The sequence below is a fragment of the Triticum dicoccoides genome, chromosome 4A (assembly GCF_002162155.2).
Source record: "Triticum dicoccoides isolate Atlit2015 ecotype Zavitan chromosome 4A, WEW_v2.0, whole genome shotgun sequence".
NCBI classification, from domain to species: domain Eukaryota; kingdom Viridiplantae; phylum Streptophyta; class Magnoliopsida; order Poales; family Poaceae; genus Triticum; species Triticum dicoccoides.
Genome location: NC_041386.1, coordinates 105,839,173 through 105,845,183, shown reverse-complemented (window position 1 = coordinate 105,845,183; position 6,011 = coordinate 105,839,173).

The window sequence follows — 6,011 nt, the reverse complement described above, 5'->3', positions numbered from 1 at the left end:
CGCCGGGCCGCCGCCGCCGTCCGCTACTCCGGCCACCACCCGCCGCGCATCCTCACCGCCACGCCGGCCGCCGGCACCGCCCGCCGCCGCGTTCCTCGCCGGCCTCGGCGTCCGTGCCCGGATCCGGCGAGATCCGGCTGGATCCGCCCCGAATCTGCCTCGCCGGCCGCCGTCCTCGTCTATCTCCAACAAATCTTCGGCGAACCTCGAGACGCGCGCTGACGAACCCTAGGTAGAATTTTGCCTAAGTCCTTCTCCCTGCATATTTTTTTAGCTGTGTTCATCGCATCATATCTCATCATTCGTAGCTCCGTTTTGGGCGTGCCATATATCGAATTGTTCGTTAGGTTGTCCTCTTCATTTCATTCCATTGCACCATGCTTGTTTGAGTTCATCTTGATGCCTAAAATGATGTTGGAAGAGTGCTATAAAATGTTAGTTTCTGTTTCTTAACAGATTATGGACATTTGTCATTTTTGCCATGATTATTGTGTGCCTCCTATGAACTTGAGCCCTACATGTGTTTTGGTCTACGCCATGCCATATCTACAGGGGTGTATGCCATGTATTTTTGTGATCAATTTGGTGACTAGCACAATCATGCAAAGTAGCTCTCGTGATGTTGCTGTTTTCAGGGACTTAGAATTCTTCTAAGTCATTTCCCTGATGTTATTTTTATGCCATGTATTCATGTTGCTACAGTGTGATCCATGCCTCTTTTGAGCATGTTCAGTAAGGATGATTTTGATATATTGTTATGCTCTATCCATTCGTGTCTTTGTTTGAATTTATGGAGTACCCTAGCATGACTCAATCTTGCTCTACTTTTGCTATAAAATATTCTTGGCAGATTGTTTACATCTTAATCAATTTTGCCAAGGTTGTTGTAGTTGATCCTTGCATGCTATGAGATTGTTCTTGCCATGGTTAGCTACTTGATAATGTCTTCTTGATGGGTGTATGCTTAGTTTGCCATGCAACGCCTTGTGGTGAGTGCATCGAGCTCGCAAACATGCCTACGTAACTCTGTTTTTGCCATGTCCAGTTTTGTCTGAATCTGTTAACGAAACTTGCTATGTTTACATGGTTGCCATCATATCTTCTGACTCCTTTTGGCTTATGGTCAGTAAGGGACTTTTGTTATATGCTTTGAGTAGATTCATGCCATGCCTTGCTTTGCCATGATATGATCCTGTAGCATGTTGATAAATTGCTCTAAACATTGCTTTCTGATGTTAATTCCTGGCATGTTATTTTCACCAAGTCCGTGAACCTGATATCTTTTGCACTTTTGCCATGCTTGTTTGAACCTGCTATTGTGTGATTTAGCCGTAGATCAGTGTTCATCTTTTGTCAAGCATCTTGAGTGGATCACTATCATGTGCTTTGTTGCTATGTTAGAGCGCAGTAGCTTAGTTCCTTGATGCATTTTAGATGGCATCGTGTTGTTAATCGCAGAATGGTGCCATTATTGTTTTGCTTGCCGTTTACAAACCGTGCATCCGATTCCGGTGACCTTTATATCGATTTCGACGAAATCAACTCATCTTTCCAGCGGCGCACTTGGTTTGCCAAGTTGAGGCCTGGTTCAATTTTTTCCTTTCGGAGCACGCATATGCATTGCATATCATATCCCGCATATCATGCCATGTTTTGCATCATGTTGCTTGTGCATTGCACCATGGTTGATTGTGTTTCCCTTTCTTGTGTTCTTGCCTTGGGTAGAGCTGGGAGACGAGTACGTGATTGAGGAACCCGTTGAGTACGCTTACGAGGTTCAAGCTTACGTCAACTCGGAGAACTTTGCAGGCAAGATGACCATACCCTCGAAATCACTTCTATCTTTGCTTGCTAGTTGCTCGCTCTATTGCTATGCCTATGCCGTGATACCTATCACATGCTTTATCATGCCTCCCATATTGCCATGTCAAACCTCTAACCCACCTTGTCCTAGCAAATCGTTGTTTGGCTATGTTACCGCTTTGCTCAGCCCCTCTTATAGCGTTGCTAGTTGCAGGTGAATATTGGAGTTTGTTCCTTGTTGGAACATGTTTATTGTTGGGATATCACTATTATATCTTGTCTAATTTAATGCATCTATATACTTGGTAAAGGGTGGAAGGCTCGACCTTATGCCTGGTGTTTTGTTCCACTCTTGCCGCCCTAGTTTCCATCATACCGGTGTTATGTTCCTTGATTTTGTGTTCCTTACGCGGTTGGGTTATAATGGGAACCCCTTGACAGTTCGCCTTGAATAAAACACCTCTAGCAAGGCCCAACCTTGGTTTTACCGTTTGCCACCTAGCCTTTTCCCCTTGGGTTCCGCGGACTCAAGGGTCATCTTTATTTTAAACCCCCGGGCCAGTGCTCCTCTGAGTGTTGGTCCAACCTATCAGCAGCCGGTGGCCACCAGGGGCAACTCTGGGTTGGCCTACCGGAACCTTGGACAATCCGGTGTGCCCTGAGAACGAGATATGTGCAGCTCCTATTGGGATTTGTCGGCACACTTGGGCGGCTTTGCTGGTCTTGTTTTACCATTGTCGAGACTTCTTGTAACCGGGATTCCGAGTCTGATCGGGTCATCTTGGAGAAGGAATATCCTTCATTGACCGTGAGAGCTTGTGATGGGCTAAGTTGGGACACCCTTGTAGGGATTTGAACTTTTGAAAGTCGTGCCCGTGGTTATGGGCAGATGGGAATTTGTTAATGTCCGGTTGTAGAGAACCTAAAACTTAACTTAATTTAAAATGAATCAACAGCGTGTGTAACCGTGATGGTCTCTTCTCGGCGGAGTCCGGGAAGTGAACACGGTCTCGTGTTATGCTTGAACATAAGTAGTTCTAGGATCACTTCTTGATCATAGATTCTCGATCGTGCTTTGCCTTCTCTTCTCGCTCTCATTTGCGTAAGTTAGCCACCATATATGCTAGAGCTTGCTGCAGCTCCACCTCATACCTTTTCCCTACCCATAAGCTTAAATAGTCTTGATCGCGAGGGTGTGAGATTGCTGAGTCCCCATGACTCACAGATTACTTCCTAAACCAGATGCATGTGCCAATGATGCCATTCCAGGGGATGCGAGTGAACTCAAGTGGGAGATCGATGAGGACTCGGGACATTACTACGTTTCCTTTCCAGACGATCAATAGTGGAGCACAGTTGGGGCAATCAGGGATCTTATGCATTTGGGGTTGTCTTTATTTTGGTTCCGTAGTCGGACCTTGATTGTATCTGGATGATGTAATGCTATATTTATGTATTGTGTTAAGTGGCGATTGTAAGCCAACTATTTATCTCTATCTTATTCAATACATGGGATGTGTAAAGATTACCCCTCTTGTGACATGCCTACAATGCGGTTATGCCTCTAAGTCGTGCTCCGATACGTGGGAGATATAGCCGCATCGTGGGTGTTACACATCCGTACCTGGAGCTTTAAGGGGACCAATCTAAAAAAGAGCATTCGAGATCTCCTTGTCCCTAAAAGGAGCACACAACAATTCATTCATCGCTGGTTTTACCTTCTCTTCAATGCTCTTAATGGCCACATGAGGTGTTAAGGTCGGGTCCTTAGTATACACTTCCTAAAAAAATGACCTTGTCATCAATTCCATCTCTGAAGGTACATTGCACCATGTGCCATCCACTTTACGATGTCTGTGAATGTAATTGCGTTTAGCTCGCCAAACACCTATACAATGCAAATACTCAGTATTCCTCTCTCCCTCCTTCAACCAAGTGATTCACGAGTATTGCAACCACAACATTTCCTCTCGATAAACAAGCTCGTCTAGCTCATGCATTTTTGCCTAATTAAAGCACGGTCTGCATTACCTTCCTGTAAGCTTGAAAGTTTAGACCGGAGTCTTTCAATATCCCTTCGAACGTGTCCAAAATTCTTCCTACTCCATTCACGCAGATTCTTCATCAAATGTTCTAGTGATTTTGCAACTAATCCCAACCTCCCATCCGGTCTGCTTCTGTCCCAAGAACATGCTACGACATCCGGCAAGGTGGGATCACATTCCCACAATATTTCATACCTAGAAGCACCGTGACGTCTCTGGTCATCATCCGACATCATCTCAAGGACAACCGAGCAGTGGTTCAAGCAAGAGGACACATGGTGTACCACTCTCGATGCCGGAAAGAGGTTCCGCCATTGTTCCCTCGCACAGACCCGGTCCAAACGCACATGAACATTACTGCTACCGAGTTTCCCATTATCATAAGTGAAAGGCAATCCAGAAAAACCCAGGACTTCCAACTCACATAACAACAAGCAGTCCTGGAAAGATGTCATCTGAGACTCGGATCTCAACGCCCTTGACATATGCTCATGTTGCCATAGGGCTTCATTGAAATCACCACATACTAGCCAAGGATCTTGCGAAACGATTTCAAATGAGTGAGATGATCCCACATGCGGTGCCGATTCTCAACCCTTGTCCCTCCATATACAAAGGTCATACGCCACTTTTTATCACAACCCTTGTCCTCCACGGAAACATCATTAAAACGCTGACACGAGTCTAGCACCATGACTAGTAATGATTCATCCCAATATAGAGCAAGGCCACCACTTAGTCCCACAGAACTAACACCACAGAAACCTTTCAAACCTAGCCTCCACCTTAGCTTTTCCATCTTATCAGCTGCTTGCCTTGTCTCACAGAGAAAGACAAGCTTGGGGACATTGGTTTTAGAGAGGGCCAACACCCCACGAACTATCTAGCGGTTCCCCGCCCCCAACAGTTCCAAATCAAGGAATTCATTGCTCCCGCCGTGACTCCCCAAGGGAGCACACCAGTTATGAATATCATCACCAGAGGTCAACATCGTTCTTGCCTTCTTAACATCGGAGCTTGACTTTGGGGAAGAACTCTGGATATCATCACCGGTACTGAAGTTATAGCAAGCAATGGTTCCTTTGCCTCACCCTGACACTTGACCTGCACACCCCCTAGAAGAAGGCATTTCCTAACACCTCCTCATCCATACTCACATTTACATGATTGAAAATCCCCTGTCCCGCTGGAACCAACACAATAGCATGGTTTTTACTTGGGCAGGTTGTCGTATCAGTTAAATCCTCATCAACGCTTGCAGCCAGTGGAGGAGAAAAAGCCCGACCACATCCTCCAATCTCAGCTCTGTTCATGTTTGGTAGATCTGCATATAACCAATCCCCAAACTTCAGTTCCTTTGTTGTGTAAACACCCAATCCACACTCCTTATGATCATGTCCGATTTTACCACAATGCTTACAAAAACATGCAAGTTTCTCATATCTCACAGCATACACCTGCCTCTCCTTTCCTCTAATGATACTAACGTGCTTTGTTAGAGGTTCTCTGACATCATGTTTCACTCTAATCCTCCCATAATATCCACTAGAATTTCCTGAAAGCCTGAACTCCAAGATCTCATGAGCCGTGCGAATCAATTTTTCCATAATATCCATACTACAATAACCGTCAGGAAGTTTGTGCATCTGCAACCAAATGGGAATATGAATGAACTAAACATCCTCCACCCTACTGAATTGATTGTATGGGTCAATAAGCACAACCCAAAATCTAAAAAGCCATGGCCCTGGAACATGATCCGCTCCCAATCGCCAAGGCATGAAGCCTGCACCACAAATAGATTGGCACCAACTCGCCGGAATCTCACCTGCTGCGCCAGGTTCCAAGCTACCCGCATGTCCTTGAAGAACGCCGACTGGCTAAAGGTCTTATTAGTGTGAACCCGAACAAGATCCATACGTCATACACGGTTATTGATCTCTGGAATTTCTTCTTCAATCACCAAATCATCGAACACCTCATCTTCTAGGTAAATATGCTCGAAGAAATCATCTAGGTCATCCGTTTTTCCACCTCGAGACCCGCCACTCGCTGCCGAGCGTGCGTCCGAAGGGGTCGCCATTGCAGCTTCCGTCGTGCAGAAGCCTTGCGGATCGCCGGAGAGAAGGTAGGACTCAACGGTGATGACCCACAAGTATAGGG